The sequence below is a fragment of the Alosa sapidissima genome, chromosome 8, assembly GCF_018492685.1.
Source record: "Alosa sapidissima isolate fAloSap1 chromosome 8, fAloSap1.pri, whole genome shotgun sequence".
Classification (NCBI taxonomy): Eukaryota; Metazoa; Chordata; class Actinopteri; order Clupeiformes; family Clupeidae; genus Alosa; species Alosa sapidissima.
Window position 1 is genome coordinate 7468586 of NC_055964.1, and position 19736 is coordinate 7488321.

Sequence of the window (19736 nt, forward strand, 5' to 3'; positions counted from 1 at the left end):
AAGGACCCCTTGTACAGAAGATCATTTTCGAAGGACCTCTTCATGATTGTAACACATATTAAATGTATCATAAACATAACATTTCTGACAACTGCACTCTGCACACAAAAAATGTGTTCTTATCCAGGTGCTTTGTAATCAGACGGCACATGCTTTTGTCTAGCTTCATGGCTTCATTTGTTATCACGTGAAAATATTTCACACAATGCTTTTTGACCTTCCATTGCTGTTCTCAAAAAATAAATAAACAAACAAACAAACAAAAACACTTGATATCATTGTCCTCTTATTATTTACTCAATGTACTGTAGCTAGTTTGGGCTGGTATGGCAATTTAAGTTGACCTCTCATTTTTTCTTGTTGTTCTAAGATTGCAGCAGATAACAGAAAAGCCTATCTTACTGACTGGGGCATGGCAGACTGCCAGGAAACCATGGTAATGACAACATGTCATAAAACAGGGCCTCACAGTGGTCCACTGGGAGGAACCCCACCCTACATGGCCCCAGAGTGCCTAGTGGAGTGTAAGAAATGCAGCATCATGTCAGACATGTGGTCTCTTGGCATCACTCCTCTGGAGATGTTCACAAACTCTAAACCTTGGTCAAGCAATAACCCGCGAGAAATACGTGAGCTTCTTTATAACCATCAGTGTCCTCATGCTTTTGGTCAACTACAGCCTGCCCTTAAGGACATTGTGAAACCACTGATTGAATATAAACCTCAGTCTCGCATGAATGCCAAACACCTGGTGATACTGTTGAAATCTAAAGTGGATCTCACCAAAAGATATGGGATGAAATGGTAAGGAAAGGCTAGTTAAAGCTCAAGAGATATTTTGCAGTTGTTGAATCTTAGGTGTACTGTAGTCTAGCTAACCCTAGACCTGTAGGACTAATTTATTTTAAACCAACGGTGAAATTAAACTTAAGCATTGCTCTTGCTAAATGCTTTTGGAAATACTACTAATACATATTTCTTGCCAGTGCAGTGGTTGTTTTCAAAAGAAATAAATATATGTGTTGCTTCATAGTACTGACACCACCAGTGCAGTCAGTGGTTGTAGAAAAGTGCTTCAACGTTCTCCTGTGTTTATTGCATCATATAAAGCCCAGCTCATGCAGTTGTAATTAAACTGACTTTGATCAATCAGAGATTGTGAAATCAGTTTCAGTGGTAAATTGTCCACGTATTTGCCAGAGCACAAAATTCAGTCAGCTCTCAGATTTGTGTATTTCCCAGGCTATCTGAGGTGTATTCCTACTTTGTGTATTGAGCCGTATCACAGCATAGTCCAATTATTACTAACAAAGACGATTGATTCTGTAAAATCTGTAGGGTCTGCACCAAAAATTGTTTATCGCTTATTCCGACCTTATTCGGGTTAAGGCAATCAGAAAATGCTATTTGCATGGCAGTGTCTTATTTGGAATATTGTCTTAATTGGGTTAATATTAATTGGGTGGGCTACTCACTGCCATTAACTTACATTAACATTAACAGAGCATGATGCCTACAGTGAAACTTTTGTAAACCCTTTGGACAAGCTTTTGTAACTTTGATTATATTTAATGAATCATCAATGCATTAAATCAAACTATATTTTGTATGGATTATGTTTATTGCATGTGCTTTATTGTTGATGTAGAGCTTAAAAACAAATATAAAATGACAGAATTTGTGTTATTTTAACACATTGGTGTGTAAAAATATTACCATACTATTTGGGAAAACATGTGTTGTGGTAACACTAGCACAAAGTGTGTTGTTTTTAACTTGACTCACGGATGTGTTACAAAAACACAAATTGTGTTATTTTTCCAACACATCCTTTGTGCTTTCGGGATTACCTTTCATATTTGTTCACAAGGAAATCCATCTGAGACGAGTCCACCAGTTGAGCTTTACAATTCACTAGATCATGTCTTGAGTGCTGCCATTTCAGCTCAGTTTAAATACAACAAACCAACGAGTCACATGACTACCAGGTGAATCCACTCATTGCATCTTACCTTAGGTAAGTATGCTCATGAAGAATGTCTCCATCTAGTGGTGATCACCAGGAACTGTGTGGTCTGACAATCTCAACAACCTTCATTGATTTGAAGAGAGCAATCTGTTTTTTTTCAACAATGGCTTTGGCTGCATCAGGAGAAATAGAGATCTTTAGTGTTCTCTAATCCGTAAACAGAAGAATATCTCTCCTTCCTCAATCCATCTGGCTTTGGGTTTTAAGCCCATTTTGCTTTCTTTGAGTGTGAATATCATCGTTTACAGAGAGTTATTTCCTTTTATTAGCATCAGAGAGAGAGAAAGAGAGAGAGAGAGAGTAGGTTTACTTCAACACAAACATAGTTCCCTAAAGCAGTGGTTAGACAAGGGAGCACTAAAGATAGTATCTGTTGCTGACTGTTGACTGTTCTTTCATATGATCAGAGATTAGCCAAACATCAATTCTAGTTCTACTTGAAGCATCTGGTTTGAACCAAGAAAATTCTGTCTGAGTCTGTGCTTAATGCACCATGGATCAATAAGGTTGCAACAACCGCAAAAGTTGATCAGATAATGGTCATTGAATTGTATCATTGCAAAGTGCAAGTACAATATTAAACTCCACTTTCAGCACAATATGGTTGATTCTTCATAATGGTGCTAATTTTAGAAAGTAAACGGTAACACTCCATAATAAGGTGTCATAATAAATAGCAAACTAGTAATTACCTAACCCTTTGTTAATATTTGTTAATTGTTACTAAAATATCTATTTGGCACAAGTTAATTGTTTTTTCATCATTAATTAAATATTAGTTACTTGCATAAAATCTGGGTGTTAATGTTTTAACAAATCTATTAACTAATATTACAATAAGTAACTTATTGTCCCCAAAATAATGCAAAATGCTGTACAATGCTGTTGATAAAACCCAAAAGGACTATTGGAAGTTGTCAGAAGAATTGTAGTAGAGGGATAATCTGATTAACACCAGACCGCTTCTCAAATCTCAATTGAGAGAGTGGGTCTGGAATAGCTTTATTGACTTACAACTTCCAGGAGGATAACTAGCAGTGAAATTAAACTTAAACTAGTGCATTAAACTCTTAGTGTTATAACTGTTGTAGTAGAGTGGTGACACCAGGCTTAATGAATTTCCCCTGGGGATCAATAAAGTATCTATCTATCTATCTATCTATCTATCTATCTAATGTTCAGGAACTTTTACGAGAACTGCATCATTACAGTCAAGAGCTTTCTCGAACAAAAGAGAAAGCGCTACAGTCAAGCGCTTTCTCTTTTAAAATATACATATAAAAAGTTAGCCTGGGTGCCATTCCGAACTTAGTCCCGCCCACAACATTTGAGGTCAGGAAGTTCGGTCTGGCATTGCTCCATAGAGCATCACAGTCCCGCCCACAGGAGTTTCCGGAAGTAAGAATTCAATGCAATTTCTCCATTGACAATTCGGGTATAAGCCATAAAAACTTAACTGCACATGGTAGACTCAAAACCAGCTACGGCTGTACTAAGCGATTGTGTATGCTCATATAGACGCCAAAAGTTCACAGGGCACTAACCTCGTTTTGAGATAAATGTATTTTATTCGCGATGTCTTGGATAAGTACTTCATTACTCACAATCCTGAACAATCCCACAATCACCACAGTGAAGCCTCTGATTGGTGGAAAGGCCGTTAAGGCAGACATCCCAAGTCTCCCGGAAGTTCCAGGAGTCTCCCGCATATTGATAGCGGCTCCCTGACGCCCGCAAATTAGATAAAATCTCCCGGAATCTAGAGTGAGCGATCAAGAGCGCGCATGCGAGACCGCGTGTGCATCTGAGTGTAGCGCGCACACGAGGGGAGAGAGAGAGAGGGGTGGTGCGTGTGTGTCTGAGCGCATCCAAGACAGAGAGCATCCTGATTGGCCTGTTTCGCTAAATCAACCAATCAGTTTTCAGTGTAGGCGGGCTTTTATGTCTTTTCTCCCGAACTTAATTAATCAGTTCAGTAGAAACAGGAGCGTCATGGTAGAGTCAGTGCCTCAAAAAAAGGAAAATGTAAGACCCATTTCAAAGTGTAGGCTACCCTTGTCTCATAAGAGTAAAACATAATGATGGACCTAGTCTTGCACGCTGCACGACTTTAGCCTTTAGCATTGCCCATAGCGGGTTAAATGATTGCAAAAGACATGTTGAGGTGAGTTTAACAAGTGTCAATTCATGTGCATATTATTCAGGCCTATAGCCTACTAGATGGCTAGTTGCCAAGGCTACATGAAAAGACCAAACTACCAAAATCTACATATTTTATTTTTACAATTTCTATCTATAGGCCTTCCTTATTTGTTGTACTGTCATTATTGTATAGGCTAAAGTTTTTTTTTTTTTTTTTGGGGGAGGGGGGTTGTGATGCCTCCCTGAAATGACTTTTTGCAAGTTGGGATGTCTGGTTAAGGTCATAGTTTGAAACTTTTATCAGCGAAAATTATTGACAAAGATGGTGGAGTATTTTACTGTCTATAGCGAAAATCTTAATGTGAATAAAAACTTTCTAGACGAACATTGGTACTTGTATCAACAAGGATTGTGGTTTATATATCACACGAGTGTTAGTCAGGGCCACCATCAAATAGAACACTGCAAATGCTAGTTTGAACACTTAACTTTTCAGGTAGCCGATAGGCTAATCATTAGCCTTTCAGACATTAGAATGTCATTATAATGCTGCTAACATTAGCCTACATGCTGCAATACAGGTATGAAATATATTATGTTTTAGTGACCTTGTTGTTTCTATGAACATGAATGGTTGTTTATATGAAACATCAACTTAGTCGAGGCATAAAAAGCCCTGTATATCCCCATTAAGAACTTAAACCTTTGTATAGCTAGCTAGCTGATAGCAAAGCTGGATGCTACCACCGGGTAGACACTGCAGTAAAATGGTTAGCAAACCGTCCATGGCGCTGTGAATATTTCAGTTTCAAGGATGAAATCAAGAGTGTCCAAAGGGGTGAAAACCAGTTTAAATCGGGTCACATTATTGACTGTTGTGTGTCGAGGGTCAGCTTGTGGGTTTTGTATGGGCCAGCATGAGGGACAAGACCTATCAAACCTACGAAGTTGTGTGCTGAGTTTTGCAGGGAGGTTGGTAATGCTAGTTAACATTAGCTAGGCTACTGTAGCCTTCATACTGTACGAGCCATATCATCAATCATTAACCTAGAAATACTTCTTCGTACATTTAATGAACATTTTGTGTAATAATTCACGGCAAGTTAATAAACTGAATATGGTGGTCCAGACCATGCACCAGTCCATGCATCAGGATGGCAGTCAGATACGAAGCACTGCACAATGTTGCTAACGTTAACGTTAACCGCTTTCTCACACACGATATAAAATACACGATGGTAAATATAACATTCAATACCAAAACACTATTATGTACACGATTACTCCTGAAATAACTGCTATTAACTACATAAAAATTATTGTTTGGAGGAAAGGGTTCGCGTGCTGTCGCCGGTTGGAAATGATTTCACGCTGGTTCATGCTGCTTATATATTTTTCAGTGAGGCGCGGTGGTTTATGGGATGAGTAGTTCCTTCGCTCGGAAATGAAAATATGTACACAGTCTTGTACCTTTGACTTTTTTTGGACTTTCTCTTCGTTTTTTCACTCGAAATGATATGTTGTATGCTTATGAGTTACGCCGTAGCTGATTAGCCTAAGACATGCTCTAAAACTCTTTAGATACGGATTTTTCCAAAACGTCAATGGGAGAAATGAATGGGAAATTTACTTCCGGAAACTAAGCTGTCTCGGAGGAGGGGCGGGACTGTGATGCTCTATAGAGTGGTGAAGTCCCGCCCCTTTTACTTCCGGTCCATGGTTATGAACGGGAGTTAATGGAGAGATAACAATTATTTTTTGGTCCAGTTTGAATTGTGCCACAAATTTCACATATGATGTGTGTGAATTTAAAAGATAATTTTTCACGTCAAGAAAGTACTGTTATTCGATAGACTTCAAAAGTTATGTTGGTTTTGTGCGAATCCACTCAGTGGACTACATCTCTCGTCTCGAACGATGTACGTCACCAACGTAATGAAACGATAAGAGCTGTTATGCTAGTTAACGGTTGCATCTTGCTGCCTGCTATGTCACTTAACAGTATGTAATGTACAGTCTATGGACGAATACAACTTACCTGATGTGTTTAATCCTCTGACTCATGGTATTTTTTTCGGCAAGGAAAGCCCAATTAAGACCTGTTGCTGGTATGCTTGTACAATCTAGTGTGGCTGTGAATGAGCTAACGTCACTAGCGCGACTGATGGGTTTGTAGTCGTTGGAATTATGATCTTTCACAATGTTGTAATTCAATAGTTACGAAACAAACTGCAAATGTCTTTACATGAAAAATTGTCTTTAAAATTGACAAACATCATATGGGTAATTCAAGGCACAAGTCAACCGGGACCAGAAAATAATTTATTTTTCTTATTTTTTTTTTGAAAGATAGGTCCCATGGAGGCAAACGGAAGGGGCGGGACTTCACCACTCTATTGTGGTGGAAGTATGCTCACCCCAGAGCGGTAGAAAAACGTTTCTATTTTTTTTTTTTTTTTTTTTTTTTTTTTTTTACTTCAAGACATTGCGTAGCGGGGGTGAACATTTGGGGGTTTATGTCTGTATTTCTCCTTAGTTGAGTGTAATGTTAGCATCTTTATTGTAACATGTTTCACTTTTAGTTCTCCCTCGTGTGTGATCCTTTTTGTGTGGGGGGCTGAGTCCACCCCCTGTATGTGTAGCGTGTGTATTGTGTTCTGTGTCTGTGTCCCTGCTCTCGTTCTCAACTAATAAACTTTGATTGGACAACTGTGTGTGTCGCTATCAAATCGTAAAAAAAATTCTATGGCTCTGGCTCGCCCTATATCAGGCGGACCAATCAAATCAGGCTTACGATGATAGACCAGGTGCTGTTGCTCACCTGTCCATCACGTCATCTGAGCACGCTTAGATTAGACTTATGTCTTTAGACTTGTGACAACTTATTCGTCAATCGATCAAGATATTCATTATAGCAAACATCTAGGCTAAGTGAATGTTTTGCAACAGGCTGCTGAACGAGCAGTAAGTAGGCTAAACTATTTTCTAATTTAGGCTACTGTCAGGGTGGTCAGAGGAATCAAATGCAGATTACAGAATATCTTGCAGTCTTGGTTTATTGGAGTGAAAATATTCAATACTCCACAAACTTGATCAACAAAAACAGGCTCTCGATAAAAAAAAGACCTCAGGCGGGATGAGTTCAAAACTAAACAGAGCACAAAAAACTGAAAAGTCGCCAGCGCTTACGTGCCGGTAACAGGTAGTCTTAGGCAGGTCTCACAAACACAGACACGACGATCAGACAAAGAGCAATGAACACAGGGTTTAAATACTCAAACGAACTGAGATAAAATGCAGGTGGGAAGGTAATTGGGAGATAATAGGCAAGACAGGAAACAGACCAAATAAGGACAAGGGTGTGGCAACAGGAAAAAACTGAAATGCGAAACACATAGAGCAACACCAGAGGGAGCCAAAAACATCCAGTCCTATAGGCTCCCTGACAGCTACGTGGGAATCTGAAACAGCAACATCTGTCATCAAACTCTAGCTACATCGAAGTTTTGTAATATATGCTACCATGATAGCCTAACCATTTTGTGTCGTCAAATTAGGATCAACAAAATAAATAATCATTAACTCCGAGAAAATAAGTTTCATGTGTTCACTTCAAATCACTAGACAGCTCACTGCATAACTTCACCAAGACATAACACTAAGTTATGATAATTTTTGCACATTACTGACGTGTTTCATATTATTAACCCCCAAAACGGAATAAACTGTTAGTGGGACATACCAGTTTGTTGTACATCAGTTGTGTACACACAGTATGTGAGGCAAAGATGAACCTACTTTGTTGTTTTGAGGCTTGCATATGTAACCTGACCCTAGCCAGATGAATTTCGTTCCGCTATAGCTCCGCCTAGCTTCACTCACATCCATCTGGGACCTCTTCCATTGAGAGTGATTTCTGCAACCGACTTTATGGTTCAGCCAATCAGGACGCAGGGCGGGAGTTTCATAGATGTGACATAGCGTAGAAGCGACTGTGACACTGTTATTAGCGTCACGGGTTGGCTTTGATGTGAGTGGTTGAAGTAGCACGTCAATAGATGACGGACAAGTGGCTTATTCAATCATATGCAAGCATTTTTTGATTCGGCCCAGCCTTCTGAAGCAACACTTCAATGGATCGGTTCCAGATGGATGAGTGGAGCTAGGCGGAGCGAAATTTATCTGGCTAGGGTCAGGTTATTGCATATGCCCATGTTAAATTGTGATAGCACCAGTTAACATGGGCGTATATTTCTATGTTAACCTGTGTTAACTTTGACTAACAGTTCAATATATACATAGAAATCTGGCAGCGGTTTCAGTGGAGCGTAGTGTAGTGGTATAGACGATGTAGAAGCTAATCCATTTAACTTTCTTGTCCATGCATGGTTCGAATCCCAGGTAGATCGCTAGTTTTATTTTTGTCCATTCATTCAGTATGTGTCATATTTGTGTGGAGAATGCTTAAACAGACATGTACTGTATTAGACATACACTGGTGATGTTTTCAGCGATATCCGTTATATTGTCTCACTTGCAAATCGTGAAAATGTGAACCTGCACTAGGCGGAGGCTGAGCAGAACGCTCTTAAGAAGTAGGCAGGGTCTTGTTGAATATCACTAATTTTATGCAAATATCACCAGTTAATCTGCTCACCATCTAAACTGGAACACCGTTCTTGGAGCCTGGGCTGTCCACAGAGATTGTGTTTTTTTTTACAGTGTAGGACACAAACAGCTAGTGGTTGGTTAGGTGCTGTTTGCAGTAAGTGACATAAAATGTTTTAGCCTAAAAAACGCGTGCCATCGCTTAGAGCACCTTTAAGATGGCAAATTTATAGTATTGAGAGACTTGCAATTTGCTACCCCAGAGCTAACTTGCCATTATCACTCGGATTTCCTTATATGGGCAAAGATGGCAGCCCAATTGGTTCCTTTTTGTAGGCAAACTTCAGTAAATTTCTTTCTTTTCAACAAACTTCAGGAAGTAAATTTCGGTTAAGTAAATTTCATTACTAAATTTCATTTTTTTAATATTTAAAAATGTTTTTCATGTGGTTAAACTTCATTTCATGCTTATTCAGTAGACTATGCAGTATTCACAATCTTAGACTTTCATGTAGCATGCAGTAACCCCATGAATTCTAAATAAATCCACATGTATATGTGTTTATATACTATATTTTATGGAGGTGAGACATGCAAGTGTCAGTGGAGGATGCTGTTCACACCTTTGCTCGACAAAGCATTGCTCACAGGACATGGCTGCGTCTGTGTCTCACATACACACAAACACATATACCCATCCTCCTTCTCCTTGAATGCTCTATGGGGGCAACTGAGGACCATAGCGCCTATGGTGGAGGTGTAAGGCTACTGTCCACTGCCAGCCTTGATGAACGTGTAGCAGACCAGTGTAACATTTGCGGTAGGGAGACAGGTCTGTCAAATTGTACCACAATGGGGAGCAGGACTAATGTTCTTGTTGGTAACTTGAGTTCAAAGATCGAAGCACTCACCGAAATCTCTATTTACTGTTTAATTCATTACATGTTAATCTCTCAGTACAGGTTTCGCAATATGTTATCACTTCTATCTGTGTATTTTCCCAACCAGCAGTCCCATGCACCCCAAAGGTCAACTGTGTCTCCTGTGTTGTGGTGTGGTACTGCAGTTAAGTATTACTGGTGAGCATCGGGACATCACACTGGTATGATTGAAGGGCAAATGTTGCCATCTTGGCTACCCTATGCACACCATCATAGGACTTCTGGAGTTCAGCTGAATGAGGCACTGCCCGATCAAATGAAGGACACTGCTGGCTACTGGAACAGAATTCAGAAAAGCAACAACGATGAGACGGCCTACAGGGAGGAGGTCCAGCACCTATGTAACAGCGTGGTGCACCGACAACAACCTGGCTCTCAACACCAAGAAGACCAAAGAACTCATTGTGGACTACAGGAAGTCTAAAGCTAGCACACACACATCCATTCTCATCAATGAGACTGAGGTGGTGAGTGTCACCGGCTTCAAGTTTTTTGGGTGTCCACATCTCTTGGACCCTCAACACCTCTACCGTGATCAAGAAGGCTCACCAGTGTCTCTTCCTTCTGAGGAGGCTAAAGAAGGTCCACTTGTCTCCTCAGATCCTGGTGAACTTCTACCCCTGCATCATCGAGATCATCATCACCATCAACTGTGTCACAGTATGGCATGGCAACTACTCAGCCTCCGACCGGAAAACACTGCAGAGGGTGGTGAAAACTGCCCAATGCAATACCGGTTCCTCACTCCCCTCCATTGAGGCCATTCAGGGCAGGCGATGCTTGCGTAAGGCGCGCAGCACCATCAAACACTGTTCTCACCCCAACCACAGACCACCCTACTGAATGCTAGCTCTGCACCCCCTTAATTTAGAATGTAGTGTTGTGAACTTTTTAGTAGGTCAATGCAGTGAGCAATAACAAACTACTCTAATCTAGTAAACTAATCACTTCAGCAGACAGATAACAATCAGATAAGTTAAAGTAGACCTACAGGAGGATTGGGCATTACTGACTCTTACTAGCAGAAATTTGAGCTCAGGTGCAAAATAAGAGCAGAACTACATCCAGGTTCGTAGTACATAGTGCATTTACAAGTTAGATGCATGTGTGGTAGATGCAAGTAGATCCATCACAATTTCCTCTGCACTTTTCTTCTCAAGTGAATTTAATTTATATATGTCTGCACTGTTTTAAAATGACCACATGATGTCACTCTTGTGGAAGATTTTAAATGTCAGGGTGTTTGACTCCTATCAGTGATTAGATTTTGAAGTATTATATTATCGAAATATGAGAATAGCTGTTGTTTGTTGCAAATCGTTCGGGAACTTCCATATTACTAAATAGAAAACCAGTGTAAATAGACGTTACATTTTGCAACTTTTCCCAAATCATTTTAACTATCAGTGTCTATGCATGTCTTAATGTATGCTTTAACCTCAAATTTTTGTAAATATGGTTCTCTCCTGTAATATCTTCATATCTTACCATACTGATTATGTGAATATGCTTTGGACAGTGGTGGGACAGGCTGGGGTGGTTGGTTGTGAGAAAGAGCTTTAGTATGTGTGAGTGTGTAAGTGTTTTGTGTTACTCTGAGGACCCACTCGAAAATGAGATGTCCATCTCAAGGGGTTATCCTCTAATAAATGAATTTGAATTTGAATTTTATGTATTTAAATCAACTTTGCTTGCTATTTATCCTACACAGAGATATTGGTTTATTTCTCATTAAGGCCCATACACTGGCCACTAAAAATAACCAGACAGTGATATCCCATAAAAGATTTAAATCCCATAAAGGATTTAATTGTCTGGATATAGAATAAGCGTATGTTACATATTGTTTACTGTGTCTTTTGTTTATATTCAGCATGTGTTTGTCTTTAGTAACCACTGATGATAATTAGAAAGTAAAGCTTTAGAGAGAAATTAAAGTCTATTTTCAGTCTACCCTTGGTTATAATTTAAACCTAGTGATTGTCAATATGACCATAGTTGGGTTTGTCCAGAACTGCAATGGGGAAACTCTTGAAATTCTTGAAGTCTAACAGGAGTGGGCTGTCAAATTAGCTTTCTAAAACATGTTGATAACATTGGTACTTCATCATAGATGATATCACATCGTATTCATATATTTGTCTCACTTATCTTTTCATCACTGTAGAAAGATCTGGATGCCAAGAACGAAGCATTGGAGGGCTTGTCACTGCTGTCTGATAATAAGCTGTTGGTTTATGCTGTGTGACTGGTACCCACACACCCATGTTGGTGTGATGTAATGTACTTGTGTAAAAGTTGAATGAGAAGTTTATTTTTCATATGTGTTAACATTTAAAGGTCCAATTCAATTTATTAAGATCTCTCTGATATCATCAGCATCTACAGAAATAAAGCCTTGACATTAAATGAAGCACAAACATTTGTCTTAGCGTTTTTAATGAACAAGTACCCTTTTGTCCTCCTCACAGTCCACACCACTGACCAGTTGCCTTCATTTTTCTTTCTTTTTTTTGCTGGCCAAATATTTAGAATTTAGGAATTTGAGTCATGACTGATCTTCTCTTTGGTAGATCCTCCTCATGTTCACTCAAAGCTAACATGCTCTAGTAGTCAATTGAACATTACCCTGGTACTCGTTTCCTCCGATTAAAGAAGTACTTTTCTGTGGGAGCCTGCACAGTACAGGCCACTACATACTGTATGATTGACACATTTTCTGACATAAAGGCAGGTGAGGCACTAAGTCACTTGAGGAGAATGAGAGGGGAAAGAGAGTGTGACTGTTTGTGTCTGTGTGAGAGAAAGAGGTGTGACCTTTGCTTGTTGATTGCGTAGTCTGGTGGTTAAATATTTATTTTGGATCGCAGTCTTGGGCGCTGTGGACGAGCTTGTGACAGCCAACCAGCAGAAGAAGGATTTGAGGGTATGGGAAGATGCCAGGGCATTGCCAGCCAAGGCGCCTGTAGAGTGTCAGAGAGAGAGAACTGTTCTGTGAATCGATCCTTTCCCTGAGTGAGAAAAACAGCTACTGATTTACAGGCAACCACAGTAGTCCAAGCAGACGTGATCATCCCTTGTGAGTAGTATTTTCCTTTTTACTTGTACCAGACCGAATTGTCACAGATATTTTGAATTGTAAATTGTGGGTCAGCATTACTTCAGTTATTTTGCATTAATATCATTTGAAGTGTGTGGATTTCACTTAATGTTATTGTAAGTCGCTTTGGATAAAAGTGTCTACTACATAAACATAACGTTATAGCGTAATTAAAAGCATTGTTTGTGAGAAAGAGGAACAATCAAGTTGGTAGAACATCCAGCACATCCAGTACTGAATACAGAGTGGAGGAAGAAAGTGGTGTGAATTGTCATTTGAGCGCAAGTGTCATTTGGAATAAGTGAAAGTATGATGTAATTACTGCTTTGGCAACATTGTAACACTTACAGTCATGCCAGTAAAGCTCATTGAAATTAATTGAATTGAATTGTGTGAAACACAGCAGAGTGTGTTGGGGTTTATCAAATAGCTGTACCATGGATTCATGAAAAGCATATCAATCATTATACCATCGCTATGGTGAACTGGCTTTAAACCACACTGGTGACATAATACTGCCATGCCAGTCAGCAAACGTGTGGCACTCTGCTTGTGAACTGTGTTCCACCATATTACCTGAGCAAAGTACCTCAAGATTTGACTGCAATATTTTGATCTTATCTCAGTGTGTGTGTGTGTGTGTGTGTGTGTGTGTGTGTGTGTGTGTGTCATGTGAGAAAGCAGGATTATTGCTGTCATTGACTTAGCTATGTTGTGTGTTTGCTGCCTGCTGTCTGGGCATTGCTAAGACTCAGCATGATAACAGTTGAATGAGTCTTGATAGCACAGCTCTGTGTGTTGCAGAACGCCCTGAAAGTTTAGTGGTATTCTACTGCACTGCAGCACAAAACATGTTGGGATGTCTCAGGATAACCCCCCACCCCCCACACTTGATGAATTGGTACTTTCCGTTACTCGTATATTTCCTATGATTGGCGATCTGCAGCGTTGTTACCTCTGTCCATTGTGAATTTCATTTCCGAGCATGAGTCATTGTGGTCCTGATTGCTCCAGTTTCTCTGGCCTGTGCTGGGTCTGGAGAGGCCCTTTCCCCTTCTCCCCCTCACTGCCAGGCGCACTCTGGAGCTCTGTGTGGAAACACTGATTCCTCATGGACAATGATGTCTTCCAGCTGTGTGTAGGAGTCTCTCTCTCTCTCTCTCACACACACACACACACACTCTCTCTCTCCCTCGCTCTGTGTGTGTGCGTGTGCGTGTGCGTGTATGCATGCATGCACGTGTGTGTGTGAGAGAGAGAGACCAATTGAGAAATTCCAATACAATGTCTTGTAAAATCCCAAGGCACTGGAGATCCAGTAAATGTCTCTGTTAGTTTGTTAATCTCACCTGTAGATACATGTGTAAGATATACACATTAGCTCCGAGGTTACGACCAAGAATATGACACTTTCGCTAGTTCTGGATAAATTGGGTGCCCCCTTAGCACTAGATGTTGAAAATGTTCAAATATATTTGAACTAAATTGAAGTACAAATGTATTACTTTAAAGTGGCTGCCATGTTCCAAATATCTTCTTAAAGTCTATGATGCCCTGATGCATAGTTGTCCTTTTTTGAATATGCTTAGTTTGTTTACAATTACCAATGTGGTGCCATTGTTCTGGTTTGCTTGTTCTGTAGTGTCATTGTTCTCTCAGTACCTTTGAGAATATTTCAATTAAACATCAGCTGGAATGAGTTGTAGAAAAGAGTTGGTCAAATGCTGTGGTCATCTCTCTCTCTCTCTCTCTCTCTCTACTTCAAATTCAAATTGTTTTATTGGCTTGACAAGTTGGTTGCTTGTATTGCCAAAGTAGTTATAAGGACATGAGGCTCATAGGCTTAAACTTGCATTAGATGAGCAGAGATACAGACAGAGATACAGACAAAGATACAGACAGAGGAGGGGAAACAATCCCCTTTGTTCCTGAATGTATTTATTTATATACATGTAAGACAGGTGTCACTTGCACTCAAGCCTTATCGGTGCTCACAGTCCAGGACTAAAGATAATAAAGATATAATGAAGTCCATTCTCTCCTTCCTCTCCCAAGACATTGGTTAGTAGTGAGGGGTGGGTATTAACAGCAATTAACCAGTACAATCAGAAGTGAGTCAAAATAAATCAAAATAAAAAGACGTTGTCAGAATGCTACTTCAAAGAAAAGCGTTTTGGATCCATACACTCAACACAGTTGAGCCCCATGGTTTAAATGAATGATTATGTCTTTCCTGTTTTCTCTAACTAAGTCATTTTTTATTTTGATTTATTTTGACTCACTTCTGATTCACACTGACCAATGATGTATTTGATGCTTACTTTTCTTTCTACGAGTGCTTGTACTGGTTAATTCCTGTTAATACCCACCCCTCACTACTAACCAATGTCTTGGGAGAGGGAGGGGAGAATGGACTTTATTATCTGTGCAATGTTGCCAGTATGGTTTGACTCTGAGGAAGACGCAGTGTGTCGAAACGTCAGTCGTTTGTGCACCTTAACAAAAAAAAGTTTAAAAGTTCTCTGAGTGCTCCGGTCATCCCTGGGTGTAGTCTCTCTGAAGTGGCCCAGCCAGTCTTTCTGTATTTCTATTCATATTATGAAGTGTCTGTGGGCAAGTGAGTATTGGTACTTCTGCATGTACTTCTGAGAGCAATAGTATCCCTTGTTCATGAAACACAAAGGCTTGTGTTATTGCCAGAGCCCCAGTGAGCCCTCTGATACGGGCAGGAGGGAAATGGCCTAGTTTGTTCCCTGCGCATGATGAAACACAAGAGGGCGTAGCCACGGCGCCCGTGCCTGCATGGGAATCTATTATTTCCAGCTGCAGATGGGATGGAAACTATTACAGAGCCTCTGACAAGCTTTAGCTGGAGAGATGTGGGTGTTTCAGGATGAGAGCAGGCTAAGTCATCAAGACATACTACACACATGCGCACACAAACACACACACACATACACGTACGTACACACACATACACACATGTTCACAGACATGAACTCACACAAACGTAGGCTGAGTCACTCTTTGTAGTTTATCTTTGCCTCCCCCGTCCCAGGACAGACGAAGCAGGACTCTTTCTCTCTCTCTCTTTCTCTCTCACTCACTCACTCGCCCCGCTCTCTCTCTCTTTCTCATTCTCCTCCCTCTCTCTGTCCTCAGATCACAGCCGTGCCTCTCCTCAGTAAGTACTCATCTTGTTCTTAACCTTCCTCGTAGATTTCAGAGTTATTTTAACCGGGAACTTTGTGTCTCATTCATGAGTGTTTTCTTTCATCTGGCACTCTACGGCAGCTTTTGCTTTGTCTTTTAGTTTGGATCTCTGACTTCTCTCTGGCTCAGCTGTGTGAGTGTACGTGTATGTGTGTGTGACTGTGTGTGTGCAGAGGCGGCTTTTAGGGGGTGTGTTTCTTCCGTTCAGGTCCCCTGTCAGTCGCAAAACACTGAGCAGAAATCTGGAACCATAGAGATGTATTATAATTGTATAATTGTATGGGATATTCTTTGCAGTATTTCTATTTTCCTGATGATCCTGACATTTTAACATTACATATGTTGTATTTCTATTATGCATGTTTTAGTCAGTTAATGTGTTCATGTAAAATAGTTAGTAGAATAGTTCAACAGAATGTATTTTGTACAGTTCTGGAGGGCAGGTTGTAGATCCAGATCGCCTGTGCACGCATTTCTTTGTGTCTGTCAGGGCACATTCTGGTGGTGGTTGTTGGGGGTAAGCGTCACATGTTGACATTGTTATAGTTTTTGACACATGTCACAGCAATCTTATGCTGGTAGGCTAGCGAGACTATTAGTTATTGTGCTTGATATTTTTCCACCTTCTAATTTGACCTGTGTATGACTGCAACTCTCTTTAGTTCTGTGCAAGTATTCAGTATGACAAGTTGTTGAAGAATGATCAGGGCCTTCATTTAGCAATTAGTTTTTTTTATATTTTGTTGTTTTGCTTGAATATTTGAAGAATAACACAGTGCTGTGCATCCTACTCATATTGCAGTGTTACATAACTTTGGAGTAGCATTGACGAGGAGTGTTTGGCTCCATTATCTGAACAAACCCTTATTGGCGTATCTGTTTTGACTTGTGACATTTAATGGGCCAACCCTTTTCATGCTCTGTTGAACTGTTCACTGTGGACTTGAAAACAAGACGGTGAAATTGTGTGTGACAAACTGGGAAAGGCTGAAATAGACCAAATGTGGCCATTTGGCTCAATGTATTAGGTGAAATGGCTGGTCCATCAGTTTATGAAGAGATAGAGGTGGACTGATTTTGTGAAAGAGAGAAAATGAACAGAACCTGGTGGAGGAATGTGCTCTCTCTGCTCACTAGGCCAGAGACTGACAGTGATGACGGTGATGATAATCAGCTCACAGCAGGGGTCTGAGGACCAACCTGATCAGATGGGTCTTCTGTGCCTCCCTCCCTCCCTCATCCTGATTAGATGTTCTCTCTCCCACAAACACACACACACACACACTCACTCACTCACTCACTCACTCACTCACTCACACACACACACACACACACACACACACACACACACACACACACACACACACACACACACACACACACACACAGAGAGAGAGAGAGAAACCAACACCATTTACTGACCTGAGCACTTTGTTGTGAACAACAAAATGCCAGTGTTTTACAGGAGCCTGGGAGAAAGGGCACTCTGGCCTTTAGCTGAAACAGTCTGACGTCAGCAGTAAGACTACACCATATAAACCACTGTTACATGGTGTCCAGCCAAACCACTGAATTATTCACCATGAGCTGACTCAAACTGTTTACTAAATGAGGTGTCTGTCTTCTAGGCTGGTCAACAGTGCAGAATGCACACAAAACATTGCCTACATTCTGTGGCCTACACATGCATATGTCTTTGAAATCCTTGACCAAAAAATCCTACAGAGAAGTATTTCTGTTACTGCATAAAGCCTACTCATGCTTGTTTATGCATCACATGACAGAAACTGGACTGTCGGCTAGTGAATATCTGGGTTTCACTGCCAGCCCCCCTTTACAGTATATTGTGAAATTCCTTTGACCAAACTGGAAGACCAGGTTTTGTTTCATTCCCTTGGTGCTGAGGAGACACATTCTTACAATGGGACTATGCTAGTCCTTCTCCATTAGTACACTTGCTATTCCTCCTCTATGTGACATTTAATCCACTGTTGTAATTCTATTTTGCTATCAGTGTAGATTACCCCCCCACCCCACCCTTCCCCAGTAAAAGAGTGGGATGATGGTTTGTGGTGGAGGCTGAGGGCAGAGTTGCCCTGCAGTGCCTCGTCTTTCTCCAGTAATAGACCGCAGAGATAGTACTGTAGCTGTTCCTGGACTGATGAGCAGGACTAATCCTGCTGTGTTGACAGACTGAAGAGCTGAATTGCTGGCTCGTGGGTCTGCTGAACTGTGTTTGGTTTGGGTTGTGAGCTGTGAAGGGAGGACACACAGGACTTTTCACAGACCACTGCGTGCACTCTCTCTCTCTATCTCTCTTTCTCTCTCTCTCTCTCTCTCTGTCTTTGTTGACTGTACAAGGTCATATCAGGACCCCTTCAAACAGTAACCATCAAGATGCAGTCAGACTCATACTCAAACCTTCAGATGGTGCCAGGCCTGGGGCAGTATACCAGTGAATTCATTTGATTCAGTAGAGTTGTTGTTTCAGTGGCACACAATGGACTTACGGTCAGGTTTAGGGTAGGGTGTAGCTTTTTTATTTGATCAATAAAGTGATGTAAGAATTCCTTTATCAATTGATTGCTGAAGTACATACACCAAGCTACTAAGTTGTCAGTGTAGACTAGATTGGAACGGGCCCATAGAGTCTGTGTGTGTATGGGGAAAAACAAGCAGGCCATTTGAACAAGATCATATTCCCTGGGAAGACATGATGAAACTCAATGGCAGGCTTACTGACCTGGGCTCCTGTGAGCTTGCCATAACTATTCATTACTATAATAATGGAATGACTCTCAGCTAAAGAGCAAAGGAAGTACATAGACAGGGAAAGAAAACACAATGACAATACGTGTTGATGTCAATAAAAAGAGAGTGAGTAATACTGAAGGGAGAGCCAAAAATAAACACGAGGAAGAAGGGATGATGAAGGAGAGGTGGCTTTGGGAGGTCCCACACTGTATTCACTCCCTCATCCTTAAGCCTACACTCTGAAATATCACCTTATCGCAACAAAGAGCCCTGCCCATTCAGGAAGCCCCGGAGCAGGCAGCCAAGAGGCACCACGGCTTTTACCCAGGGCTCAGAGGTTGCCACGACAACAGCCGCCAAACCAGTAAGTCTCACTCAGGCGGAGCAAGTTTTACGCGAGAGTGGAGATAAAGAGAAGGGGGAAAAGGAAGAGAGAGATAGAGAGAGAGAGAGAGAGAGCAGGCACCTTGTATTGTCATCTGTTAAAGGACAGATACGGTGTGTGTGTGTGTGTGTGTGTGTGTGTGTGTGTGTGTGTAAATGCAAACACACGCCTACATTTGGGTGAGTGAATTTCCCTGTCTTATACAATATCACTCTGCACTGTTTTGCCTGGGAAGCTTCTCATGTGTAAAACTATAAATCTGAAGTAAAGCTGTCTACATTTTATAATACAAGAGACACCTTGTCTTCCTATCCAGACATCTGCAGCTTTGGACTTGGATTAGTGTTCTTCTAGAAAACCTCCAGAGATTACCCTTGGCCAACACTGAAGCCGTATATATGATTGTGTGTGTGTGTGTGTACGTGTGCGTGTGTGAGAGAGAGAGAAAGAGAGTGAGGGAGAGAGACTGACTGTTAAAGATAAAAGTGGTTCTTGGCAAAGTTCTAAGATGGCTATTCAGGAAACACACAACACCTGAGACGACCATTCAGAGGCCAGATTTAG

General features: G+C 40.8%; 1 protein-coding gene across 6 annotated transcripts in view; it reads left to right on the plus strand.

Annotated features, from left to right (window-relative positions):
* The first annotated feature begins 12671 nt into the window (after positions 1-12671).
* The window catches only part of sorbs3 (sorbin and SH3 domain containing 3), a 33908-nt gene continuing 26843 nt past the window's right edge, over positions 12672-19736 (plus strand). For 2 of the 6 annotated variants that reach the window (XM_042099875.1, XM_042099879.1), the window contains exon 1: positions 12672-12799. The gene's annotated coding sequence lies outside the window, so the exon portion shown is untranslated. Of the gene's footprint in view, positions 12800-15760; positions 16005-19736 lie in introns of those variants that run through there. The other 4 variants (XM_042099881.1, XM_042099878.1, XM_042099873.1 and 1 more) reach the window with 3 other exon arrangements.